Below are 13996 nucleotides of genomic sequence, written 5' to 3' on the forward strand. Positions count from 1 at the left end.
GACAGATATTGGGTCACAATGAGCATTCTTAGCCCTACTAAGTAACTTACCTCTTTGACTCTTCATTTTTTAATGAATAAATGAGGTTAACGTTATCTGCTTTGTTAGGATTTGGGAGGATCAAGGATAGATGCTTGTGAAAGCACCTGGCATATAACAGGTGCCTGATCAATGAGAACAGGTATAACTACGCAGTAAAATGCCTGGCATGCAGTAGGTGCCAGTTCTTTTACTCCACTCCTCCTGGTTTCATACATGCTCTGTGCCATGTATGAAACGAAGCTGAAAGGAGCCAAGGTCTGGACCGGTGCCAGCCGAATACATGTGACTCTTACTGCTTATACCTCTTTCCCCTTGCCTATTCCATCTGAGACAGGTCTGATGATAAACATAGGACATGAAAACAGAAAGTGACCCCTTGGCAAATTGCCTCCCAATTAAGTCCATCTTGTAGCAATTTCCAGAGAAATAGCTATCAGGGATTCGTATTGGGGGAAATAAAGGTCAATGAGGGCTGCTTCAATGATTAAAAACTCTTCATTCTGGGGATGAGTTTGGGTTAATAAGGCTAAGCTCCTGAAACAATCTGGATGACCTCGCCATTTCAGAGAGCCAGAGGTGGGAGCCAAGTTCATACTGGGGCTCCCTCTATGGGCTCCAGGATATGGCTCTCACTGCCAACATCCAGCGCAGGCCCTCCTGGGTTCCTCAGCACAAAGAAGAGAGTTGATGAGGGGGAGGTGCATCCCATTCAGTAGGGTCTCCTCCCAACATCACCAATGCCTCCTCCACAGGGGGTGTGTGTGGGGGCGGTGATTACCATCTGGGACGACTCCTGGCAGAAACCAGTACTGGTCACTTGAATGAAACCACATTTGGGACCCCAGCGAGCCAGATTTTCTCTCAAAAATCCTTCCTCCAAGCTACTCTGAAAAGAATCAGCTATGGGAAGGTACAGGGTGTGGGGTCCCAGGGCCAAGGCTGAGCTCATTTCAGGTAGGGACATTCTCAACTGTTCGCTTTGCATCTGGTATAAATCCATTTCATTTATGAATTAATTAACACATTCTCTCACTCTTTCAGTGATGATTTATTAAATGCCAACTATGTGTTAGATACTGAAAATATTAAAGCCAGCCTTAAAAGGAAAGAGCTTGAAAGCAATAACAAAAAAGCAATAGGCATTATGAGGAAGGTCAAGATGGATGAGATATGGGATAAAAATGGGGACAAGAATGCAGTTCCACCCCATGTGCTATTTATTATATATATGGCCACTAATTTTTTTCCAAACAACGTTTTTCTCCTGTTTCAAATCTAATATATATTTATCACGGAAAATTTGGAAGCTACAGAAAAGCAGAAGGAAGAAAATAAGAATCCCATATAACCTCACAGGAGAGATAAGCACTTCTGGGTTTTCAGCTTTTAGCCATCTCTCCCCCAACCCCAGCTCCCTCCTTCCCAGACTCCTCCCCACTCATTTCCAGTAAAGTTGGGGGCGGGGGAGGGAGAACATTGTTTTAGAGAAAGACTTTGCTCTAGATTTAGCAACAGTAGCTAGAGTCTCCCCACCCCCCAATTTAAAAGGTTTTGAAAGTTATATAGGGCTCTAATGAAAAGAACATGAACTTAGAATCAGAGCCGCAGGCCACTGTAAAGACTTTGGGTTTTACCTTGAGTGAGATGGGGAGCTGTTGTAGGGTTTTGAGCAGAGGAGTGACGTGCTCTGACTTATGATTTAAAAAGATGTTTCTAGCTGACATGCAGAAACAAGTTAGGAGGCTGCTGCAAAAATCCAGGCAAAATCTAAGACTAGCTATTTGACCTCTCTCAGTGTAGTAGGCTGAATGAAGACCCTCCAAAGATACCAGGTCCTAATCAGTACTTGAGTCTGTAAATGTTACCTTACGAAGAAAAAGAGTCTTTGCAGGTGTGATTAACTTAAAGATCTTGAGATAGGGAGATTATTCTGGATTATCTAGATGGGCCCTAAATGCAATCACAAATGTCTTCACAAGAGAGAAGGAGAGGAGGAGAAGACACACATTCAGAGGAGAAGGTAATGTGAAGATGCAGGCAAAGATTGGAATGATGAGGCCACAAGCCAAGAAATGCTGGCAGTCACCAGAACCTGGAAGAAACAAAGAACAGATTCTTCCCTAGATTATGGGACTGGCAGGTATGGTGCTGCTGTGAAAAATACGTGAAAATGTGGAAGTGTCTTTGAAATTGGAAAATGGGTAGAGGCTGGAAGAATTTTGAGGTGCGTGGTAGAAAAAGCCTGGATTTCCTTAAACAGACTGTTGGTAAAAATATGCATATTAATAGCACTTGGTGAGGGCTTGGAAGGAAGTGAGGAGCACACCACAGAAAGCCTACATCATCTTAGAGAATCTATATATATATTCGTCATAAAAAGAATGCATATAAAAATATGAACATTAAAGGTGCTTCTGGTGTGGGCTCAGAAGAAAATGAGGAACATGTTATTGGAAATTGGAGGAAAGATGATCCTTGTTATATTGTGGCAGGTAACTTAGTGGAATTATGTCCTACAGTTGTGTGGAAACCAGGAAAGTGTGATATGGAGAGAAGTCCAAGAGTGTGGGCAAACAACTTGTTGCTGGAACTGAAGAGACTAGAGATGGGATTGTAATTGTTATTATAGAAAAGATCTATGGAAGACCCTGTAGTCTAATAGCAAGAATCCTTGTGACATACATTGGAGACCCACAAGGTTTTTTGAGAAGGCTATATCAGCATAAACACTGCCAGTTTGGACTGAAAGGGACAGAGACAGGGTGAAATGAAAGAAGAATGATGGGCTTCCAAGTTCTACAGGCAGGACACAGGTTTGCAAAACTACTCAGCTGCAAACATGTGTTACCCTCAGTGGACTTCAAGGAGCACATCTCATGAAAGGGTCACTCTGAGGAAATGGGATGATGTTTGGATGGCAGCATCTTCTAGCTGGCTCGGGGGATAGAATCCTTCATAAGAGTAAGTAAACTTCTAGATCTGTAGTGCCACTGCAAAGGTATTAATGTGCTGGGTTTACCAATCCTTGTCTCATATTTACGTACAAACAGAAATACCTGTACAGTGCTCCTAGCTAAACACAAATCTTAAACAATACTTATTTTACCTGTGAAAAATTATTTCTAACATTATTCACATTCACTAATAAATCTAGTATTTTCTTTGTAGTGTGAATTATTGGTTTTGTTCCTTCAAATGCTAACTGACTAATTGTAGAATATGGATTCTCTTTAGGGCACTTCATTTGTTTTACTGACCACTCCTAGTTGGCTAACTATCTATGTATCCGCTGATGTCTATGCCAATATATTTTAAAGTAAACTGCACATAAGATAACGCTTTTGGAATTTGCTCCACTCTGATACCTTAGTTTCACCATCTATAAATGGTCGATGAAGGATCTGTCTCATATAATCATTGTGCAACAGTTCAGTGCCTGTCACAGTTCTGGCAGACTCTGAGATGAGAATTTGTGTGCAAGTGATTTATGAGTGAAGTGCTTGCTTCCAGGAGAAACAACAAAAGAAGGGGAGAAACTGGATAGGGAAGGAGAGGAAGCTGGGCAAGGGTGTCATTTTAGGTAGAGTTCCAAAGAATGTAGCTTCAGCCTAATCCCATGGAAAAATTCTGGATTATGCTTCATTCCAAAAATCTGGATTATGCAGAGGAGCTGGGCTCCAGTAGCCTGAGGGCAATCCACCTCACAAGTCACGGTGCAGGCTACTAGAGGAAGAGCACACCAAAGTTAGGAGGAAGAACACATAGACATGGCAAAAAGGACTTGAGGAGATGGGGCAAAGCACTGACTATTTGCTCAGGAGTGACACTCGCAATGTTTTCCCTTGTTCAAGGACTATTGTAAGTCTGCCATTAGATAAGCACAGAGATTAAAAGTAAGCATTTAGAAATTCTTCCTTTATTTTATTTTATTTAATTTTTTTCCTTTTTCTCCCCAAAGACCCCCGGTACATAGTTGTATTATATTCTTCATTGTGGGTCCTTCTAGTTGTGGCATGTGGGACGCTGCCTCAGCGTGGTTTGATGAGCAGTGCCGTGTCCGTGCCCAGGATTCGAACCAACGAAACACTGGGCCACCTGCAGCGGAGCACGAGAACTTAACCACTTGGCCACGGGGCCAGCCCCCAGAATTTCTTATAGCAATTTGACAGAGTAATTTTATGTCTTTTCAATCCAATAATAATTAAAAAATTAACTTCATTTTATTCCATTTTTCTAGTAATTCATTTCATTTGCACTTTACAAAAGAGTTGATCTGTGATGCATCAGAAGAAAAAAACCTGGTTCTTCCCCATATGTGTACATTAGGTTGTGGTACACATAAAAGCATAGCTATTATTAAAATGGAAAAGTATTGGTTCATTCACTCACTCATTTTGAAATATTTATTAAATTTCTGTTATGAACCAGAAATCTTTTTGGGGGTTGCAAATTCAGTTGTGAATCTTTTTTGATCTCACATTTATGTTTATATTTAGTGGAGGATAAAGATAATAAACAAATAAAGGGTAAAAAAATTAAAAGTCAGATGGTAAGTATTATAGAGAAAAATAAAACAAAGGAAGAGAAAAAGGATGGCAGGGAAGGAAGTTTTATAGGGTGCTTGTATTTGTTATCTATTGCTGTATAACAGATCAACACAAATTTGTTGGCTTGAAAAATACGCATTTATTATCTCACAGATCCTGTGGGTAAGGATCCAGGCATCACTTAGCTGAGTCCTCTGCTCAGGGTCTCATAAGACTGTAATCAAGGTGTTGGTTGAGTTGTGTTCTCATCTGGAGGCTTAGCTGGGGATTAATCCACCTCTAAGCTCACTCAGAATGTTGGTAGAATTAATTTCCTTGCTTCTGTAGAACTGAGGGCTTTGTTTTCTTGCTGGCTGTTGATTGGAGGTCACCCTCAATTCCTAGAAGCTGCTCTAAGCTCCTTGCTACTGGGCCTCCTAACATAGATACTTACTTCTTCAAAGCCAGCAAGGGAGAAGGTCTCTAGAGTGAGTCTGATAGCAAGATGGATGGAGTCTTACATAAAGTAACAATCATGGGAGTGATGTCTCATCACTTTCACCATATTCTGGTCATTAGGTCACGTCACAGGTCCTCCTCACTTCCAAGGGGAGGGATTACACAAAGGCATGAACATCAGAAGGTGAGCATCATGAGGGTGAGTTTTAGAGTCTGTCCATCACACTGGTCAGAGAAGGCCTAATCTAAGGTCAAAAAAGGCTCAAATTTGAGCAATGATCTGAACGAACCAAGAGGGCAAACTGTACCACTATCTGGTGGAAAATTGATCTAGGCAGAGGGAATGGTAAATTCTAAGGCGATGAATCCAAACTCATTGGTAGTTCAAGGAGCAAGAATGGCTGGAACAGTGTGAGCAGAGGGAAGAGTAATAGGAGATCAGCTCGGAGGGATACTAGGAAGCAGATCATGTCAGGTTTTCTATGCCTTTGTAAGGCCTTTGGATTTCACGTTGAGGGAGATGGGACCACTGAAGGGTTTTGAGCAGAGAGGTGTCATCATTTGACATAATCTGCTGCCCTGTGGAGTATACCTGTGTGAAGAGGCAGTGAGAGCAAAATGAGAGAGAACAGTTAAGATTCTACTTAACAACAGAGGCAAGAATGGTGGTTTCTTAGATCAAGGTGGTAAAAGTAGCAATCGTGAAGAGTGGTGAGATCATGGAATAACATGGAATAACATAACTGGAAGGGAATGTTGACAAGATTTGCTGGATTGTTGGTTATGCAGCAGAAGAAAAAGAGAGGAGTCAAAGATGACTTCAAGGTTTTTGCCCTGAGCAAATCAAGTGATGAGGTTACTATTTACTGAAATGAGGAAGATGGTGAGAGGAAGTTTTGAGGAGGCATTCCTCCAAGAGAATACAGAAGTTTGGTTTGGGACAGGTTAAATTTAGTTTGCCTATTCATCAGGAAGTGGTGATGTCAAGTAAGATGTTGGACATGTGACTCAAATTCATAGATAAGGTCAGGGCTGGAGATAAAAATTTGGTACATATAGATGGTATATAAAAACATGAGACTCAATGGGATGACCTAGTGAGTCAGTGTTGATAGAGAAGTCTGAGAACTGAACCCTGAGGCAGTTTAGAAGTGGTGGAGATGAGGGGGGCCCAGTAAAGAATATCGACAAGGAATGACCACTAAGGTAGGAGGAGAAGTGGTGTCCTGGAAGCCTGGAAGTCTGGGAGTGTGTCAAAAAGGAAGGAGAGATCAACTGTGTCAAATTCTGCTGTAAGTCAACTAAGATAAGGAATGAGAATTGACCATTGGCTTTAGCCTCATGGAAGCTGTTGGTGACCTAGACAAGAGTTGTGGTAAGCACAAAAGTCTGATTGGAATGTCTTCCAAGAAAATGGAGGGGAGGAATTGGTACAGAAAATATAGACCACTTTCTTTTGGAGAAATTATCCAATAATGGGAGGAAAGAAATAGGTAATGACTGGAGGAGCATATGAACTAAAAGAAGGTGATTTTTTGAAGCTGGGAGATATTAAGTCACATTTGTTTGTTGATGGGCATGATTCACGAGAGAGAAAAGCTGAAGTTGCAGGAGATGGAAGGGACAATAACTAGAGGGAAGAATTTGAGTGTGCAGAGGGGATGGGAATTATAATGCTTCATGAAGTTGAGGGGAGGACATAATGCGATCCTCTCTGTAGGACATCAAAATGGTATCTGTAAGTGATCATTATGGTCAGGAAATGATACCTTTTATCATTATTATATAGCATCTTGGGGTAGGGGAGAGCAAGGTTGAGATTAGACCAAGTGTAAAGGGCTGTGCCTAGTGTTAAGAGAGTATGGGTCAGAAATTGGGATCACTGAGGGAGCCCAAGTTTGACTTCTCCACCTGGGAGAAGCAGGGAAGACGGAGGCCACTGTAACAAATGCCTAGGAGTGTGGTCTCTCTCCATCAGTAACCAGGTGCCCAAGCAAGTCCCTGAGATGCTTTATTCTTCCAATTTTCTCTCCTACACAAGGAGGTTAGTAGTACCCATTCTCTTGACTTGGAAGTTGACCTCTAAGAAGCTAGCAAAGCTAAGCAAGAGAAAGTAGTTTAAAACAGCACTCTGCAAAGGAGAGGTATATTCAAGAAGATGTGTTTCAAACAGCAGAGAAGTGGGGATTCTTCAGACTCCCCAGGATTAGAAAAAACAAATACTGTACTGTATACATAGCTCCTTGAGTTGGAGGGGAGGGGAGAGGGAGAATGTGAGGTGGTACACAGGGATCAGGAGTCAAACAGCAATTAAGGGAACAAAGGTCAGCTGGATGATAATTACAGGCAGTTAGGGAGGGAATTAGAGCTGGAGAGGTGCTAATTACATGGGCCATTTAGACAAGGGCGGGGCTTGCTGAGAGGAACAAAATGAGCACTGATTACCTGCTAAAAATAAAGACTGCCCCTCTTGAGTCTGCTTACAAGTCTGGCACAGGCCCAGGCAGCATGAGGCTCTCTGGGGCCTCCTGCGATTCTAGTGTGGGCAGGGCCTGCTCCACCCTTCACCGAGTGCTGACCTGGGTCTGGGAGCTCTCCACAGATCGCTCACCAGCTCCAGGTGGGAGGAGGGGGTTGTAATAGAGACTCAGAATCTGGGCATCCATCAGTCAATACAATCACTCTAGGGACAGGCTGTACCCTGCAGAAGAGTGCCAGCCAAGAGGGCCAGGGGGGTGAAGTCCAGGCCACACTTTGTTCTTTACCCCAGTGCCCTGGAGTGGGGCTACAGCTGCAGGGGAGGAGGCTGCCTTCTCTTGATCTGCACTAAGTCTCTCCGTGGACTCTCTCAACCCTGTATTCAATGCAAGAAGCTTGGCTCAGCTTTCCCACGTCCTGGCACTGGATCCTTTATTTCTCTTATCAAATCGTGGGATCATTGTTCCCCATTAGGGGCTTGTTGGAGAGATGAAAAGATGTAAGAGAGGTGAAGAGGGAAAGCAGATGCTCGGAGCATATTCTTCTGGCCCAGTCAGGATCCTCTGCCTCCTGTTGTACTTGCACCCGTTGTGAAGCTTTCTGGAGTACCCACATCCAACTGCTGCATCTCTCTTATACTGTGAAGATGCTCTGTTACAATGGGTAAAATAGACTACCAGTCATTAAGTTCTCTGTGTGCTTGATTTGATATTTCTTTTCTTCTTTTTTTTTTTTTTGTTTTTCCTTTGTAATAGTTATCTATTACTTCATAACAAATTACCCCAAGATTTAGTAGCTTAAAACAGCAATTAACATTTATTATCTTTCATAGTTCCTGGGGGTTGGGAATTCAGGAGCAGCTCAGATGGGTGGTTCTGCCGCAGGATCTCTATGAGGTAACATTCAAGTTGTCACCTGGGGCTGCACTGAAGGCTGGACAGAGGCTGCAGGATCTCCTCCTAAGATGGCTCACTCACATGGCTGGCAAATTGGTGCTGGCTGTAGGTGAGAGGTCTCAGTTCCTCTTTACGTAAGCCTCTCCACAGGACTAATGGAGTGTTCTCCTGACATGGTGGCTGGCTTCCCCCAGAGCAAGCAATGCCAGAGTCCAAGGTGGAAGCGACTATGCATTTTTTTGACCTAATCTTGGAAGTTACACATCACACCGTAACTTCTACAATATTCTATTGATCATACAGTTGGTCCCTGATTCACCAAGGTTGAATCCTCGGGAACGGAGATCACTGGGGGTCATCTTGGACCATTGTAATAGCCATTGTAGAAGGCATTTGGTCAGGTGTACCACATTCTTTGAAAGTAGAAAAGACTTGATACTTGTTGCAGAGCTCTTAACTCTAGTGGGTTTTCATTCACAGGGGCATCCTTGATCTTCAAGGAATCTGGAGGCAGGTAGAGATGGGTATTCACTCATTCATTCAAAAGTATCTGTTGGGTGCCTACTAAAAGCTAGACACTGTTCTAGGCACCTGACAGATGGAGAAACTGAGGCATAGAAGTCCCGTGACTTGCCTAAGGTTGAGTAGCAGGGGACAATGAGAACCCAGGTGTCTGGTCGCCATCATTAAGCATTTGAGCAACAGTTGAATGCTAGGTTCTGGGGGTACAGAAGTGAATGGTACTCCTGCCCTCAAGGAATTTGAGGTCTAGCAGGGGAATCTGACAGACAAGACAGAGATACACAGAGCCAGTAATTGTGATAAGTATCAGAATGCTAAGGGGACTAGCCACAGGAGGTGTGCACATGGTCATTGCCAGCTGAAGGGATCAAAGATGGGGGCGTGTGCTGAGAGATCCAGTGGTGAAGAAGGCTGAGAATTGACTTGACAGGTTGAAAGCCTTTGCTGAGCTTGACAAGCATAGGTTCAAAGTAAAAATGGAGCTTCTCTGGTTGAAGTCAGATTGGAATGAAACTGGGTTCTGTTAGTGGCAGTGGGAAGAGGCCAGAGCCAACTGAGACTCTCCTTACACAGATTTGGATATTGAAACGTGATCCCCAGGGTGACAGTATTTGGAGGTGATTAGGTCATGAGGGTGGAGCCCTTGTGAAGGGAATTAGTCTCCTTACAAAAGAGACCCCAGAAAGCTCCCTCACCCATCCCTCCATGTGAGCACACAGCAGGAAGAATGCTGTCTATAAACCGGGAAGTGGGCGCTCAGCAGACACCAAATCTGCTGGCACCTTGATCTTGGACTTCCCAGACTCCAGAACTATGAGAAATCAATTTCCGTGTTGATAAGCCACGCAGCCTATGTTATTTTATCATGGCAGCCGGAACTGACTAAGACAGCCCCCAAAGCTGCTTCCCGGCCCTGTGACCAGTCAAGGAAAGCAGTCCTCCTGGGGCCCCGCTCCTGGCCCAGCAACACCCCTTATACTGTGATATCAAAAGTGCTTCACCACACCCACGTTCTTCATATTTAGGTTTGATGTGTGCCAATGCTAAGACTGGACATCGGCAAGGGCCAGAACTATAATCTTTTACTCCTCATTCTCAGGTTACTCAATGGACTGTCAGTAAACACGCTTACGACTTCCAGTCACCGATCATCACATTTGAGAGGCAGTGAGACCTGCTGGGTAACGGGATAGCCTCTGGAGCCAGATTGCCTGGATTCAAATCCCCGCTCTGCCATTGTCACACTGTTTGAGCTTCTGCCAGCTCCTGAACTTCTCTGAGGCTCACAGTTCCTCATTTATAACCTGCGGAGAATGACCTTACCATCCTAACGCATCTTGTCTTGAGGACTAAGTGAGTTAACACATAAAACCTTAGAATAGTTCCTGGCATGTGGGAAATGCTCCAAATGTGTGAGTTATTATTTATCCTTAGATGGTCTACATTCAATTAGCAGATCTCATTGGTTCCTTGATGACATTGATGTAAGACACACTGTAATTTAAGAGTAACTGTCCAGAGGACAGGGGGGTGAGTCGTTTGGAGAGCCCTGGAGAGAAGAAACACTGTATTAAATGTACGTTGAATGTAACTTGTTTCTCCGGAAGTATTAAAATGAGAAAATGTGGATTTATAATTGAGGAAACGCGGGGCATAAACATTGAAGCAGCTTGTCTTCACTTTTCCCAGCTGGGACACATCTGCAGCTGGAGGCCAGGCTGGGGTGTCAGGGGCCTTTCAGAGAGTCGGAACACAATCCCACATATTTGGGAGGGGAGAGAGTAGCAATATTTTTATCGAGGTATAATTTACATACAGGCGAATGCCCACATCTTATGTGTCCAGCACAAGCCCATTTTCAAAGTCATGTATGCTCCTGTCACAATATTTGAAACACGTCTGGGCCTGGATATGGTTGTATTGAAATTTGGAACAAATGTGTCTAGATGTAAGATTTATTATGAAAAAAAATCGCAGTCAACATCAGAGCATTTTTAGCAGTGGGAGGGAAGAGAACTTACACGTACTGAACAGCTATTATGTGCTAGACATTTTCCATGTGTTTTTTCATTTAAGACCAGCTGCAACCCTGTGAGCTGCAATTAACAACCCCATTTTACAGATGAAGAAATTGATGCTCAGTTTATATAATTTCCCCAAAGTCACAAAATATTTTATGCTTTTGAATTGAATCTAGAACCGTTCCATTTCAAATTACTATGTTCTTTCTACTTTAATTACAATTTATTTAAGTTCAGCTCATCCCTTATCTTAGAGACACCCAGTCCAATTTTATAACATAGTCAGACTAAACTATACTGGGTACTAGGGAAGAAGATAACTGGGGTAAAATCTAGGTGCCATTTATTTATTTACTTATTTTTGTCAGGGAAGGATTCACCCTGAACTAACATCTGCTGCCAATCTTTCCTTTTTCTTTTTTTTCTTTTCCCCAAACTCCCAAGTATGGTTGTATATCCTAGCTGTAAGTCCTTCTGAGTATTCTATGTGAGTCACTGCCACATCATGGCAACTACACACCAGTGGTGTGGTTCTGTGCCCAGGAAGCCAACCCAGGCCACTGTGGCAAAGAGTGTGGAACTTTAACTACTAGACCATCAGGGCTGGCTCTAGGTGCCATCTTTTTGTGTGTGTGTGTGTGTGTGAGGAAGATTGACCCACAGCTAACATCCATTGCCAATCTTCCTCTTTTTGCTTGAGGAAGATTATTGCCGAGCCAACATCTGTACCAATCTTCCTCTATTTTGTGTGGGACACCTCCACAGCGTGGCTTGATGAGCGGTGCTAGGTCTGTGCCCGGGATCAGCATCCATGAGCCCTGGGCTGCCAAAGCAAAGCACATGAACTCAACCACTTCACCACTGGGCCAGCCCTGCTAGGTGCCATTTTTTAATTTTTATGAACAATCTGGAATGAGTCCAAATGAAATTATCAAGAAAGGTAACTCATGTTTGATTTGTCTTATGTTTTTGAACTAGGGAGGAAGTATTAATGGAATAAAATGTTGTGAAGATGTATAGTAGAAACAATGACTGTTGGCTTAGACGTAGAAGAAAGAAGAGAGAGAGGGAATTGCTGCGCAGTTCTGGCCCACAAGTTGGCAGAGGTCGTGTCCGCCTGGGTGGAGTGGGACAAACATTCCCTCCCACTACCACTCATTCTTCTGCAGCTGGAAGGCTGTGGGGACTTCATCAATCTGTCCTAGCAGGTTCTGAATATGCTCAGGAAGGCTTCCACTGAAGATATTAACTAGCAAAGTCAGATCAGGGCCATGCAAGAACAGATCACGGAGGAGGGAGGAGGCCAACGAGATGGGAGAGTGAGATATTCATAGTGGAGTCGGTGAGGGGAGATGAGAATAATCCAGACTTCCTGAACTGCACCTTCTCAGAGCCGATGCTGTGGCCCCGTGGGGTCCACGTTATCATCGGGACTTCTGTCTTCTGGGGCCTGAACTGCTAGTTTGATTTTCTAGGAAATGCATCCCTCCCGTGGCCTCTCAGTTTTGCAGGTGTTCGGGAACATACCATACACGCGTGCGCACACATCCCAGCATGGCCTTCCTTAATAGACGTTTATTTCTGTTAGCAGGTTTACAAAGCCACTCTCGGCTTGATTTGCTCATTTGTATTTATTTCTGAGAGTCCAGGACTTTGTTAACGGGCAGCCTTCTTGATTTGGCCCTATTTAAATTCGTGCTTTATTGCAGGCATATTGAGGAAGAAAATTAAAAGAAAAATAAAGGGGGGCTGGGTGTTTTTAATCTCAGAGGCAACCCATCCCTTGGGGAGTGCCCTCACCTCGAGGGCCTGGCCGTCCCAGGGAGAGGGAGCACGGGCTGGGTAAAGCCCCCAGGTGAGAGCTAGGTCTGAGATACATTGCCCGAAGCCCCGAGAAAGCTTGCTTTCTTTCTCTCCTTCATGCCTCATTTCACAAATGTTTGCAGAGTGCCTAGTCTGTATCAGGCCTCGTGTTAGGGATCCAGTGGTGAACCGCACAGTCTCTGGCTCTCAGACCACAGCCTCATGCATGGTATAGACAAGTAAATGATAGAAAAATTCCCAGGAACCCTACCCAGGCTGGAGGTTTTATTTTTACATGAACTTCACTTTTTCAGCCACTCATTTCCATGTCCCACCAGAGCGGCCCAGGAATAAGGTCGGAAGCCCTGGGTGAAATCCCGTGGTGGCTGTATGCTCTACCTGTTCTACCCGGGAACCTACTCAGACCTCAAGGATGCACTGAGAAGGTCCCCGCCCTAGCAGGCAGGCACGGCAGAAGTGCAGCTCTGTGGTACTGTTTTCACAGCTCACGTCACTGAATAATAAATAGTTAGCTTGCTATCTAGGAAATAAGGGGGCAAAGTGGGGGATAGTGGGTTTTTGGGTAGCCCCCAAAAGCATATGTCCAAATTCGAACACCTAGAACCTGTGAGGGGGACCATATTTGGAAAAAGCATCTTTGCAGATGTAATTAAATTAGGGATCTTGAGATGAGATCATCCTGGCTTTAGGGTAGGTCTTATATGCAATGACTGGTGTCATCAGAAGGGAAAGGAGAGGGACTTTTGAGACATAGACATGCGAGGGAGAAAGCCGAGTGAAGACAAAGACAGAGACTGGAGTAATACACCTACAAGCCAAGGAGCATCAAGGATGGCCTGCAGTCAGCAGAAGCTGGCAAAGAGGCATGGAGTGGGTTCTCCCTCAGAGGCTCAGGAAGGAATCAACTCTGCTAACAACCTGGTTTCAGACTCCTGGCCTCCCGAACTGTGAGTGAATACATTCCTGTTGTTTTACAACATCACGTGTTTGGTACTTTGTTATGGCTTCCCTTGGAAGCTACCTAGAGGGTTAGTGAGATTTTGCTACGACCTCACTCCCTGAATAGACAGACCAGGAATCAGGATAAAGGGGTCCTGATCCCTAGAGAGAGTGACAGACTTGTGATGTGGTATCTTGCCCAGATGCTGAAAGGGGCAGTTCTATGTGGGGACATGTGCACCACGTGATCCTATCGCCCTGGATTTCAGCTATTGGATAATATGTGGAC

This window comes from Equus caballus, chromosome 7, assembly GCF_041296265.1.
Source record: "Equus caballus isolate H_3958 breed thoroughbred chromosome 7, TB-T2T, whole genome shotgun sequence".
Lineage (NCBI taxonomy): Eukaryota > Metazoa > Chordata > Mammalia > Perissodactyla > Equidae > Equus > Equus caballus.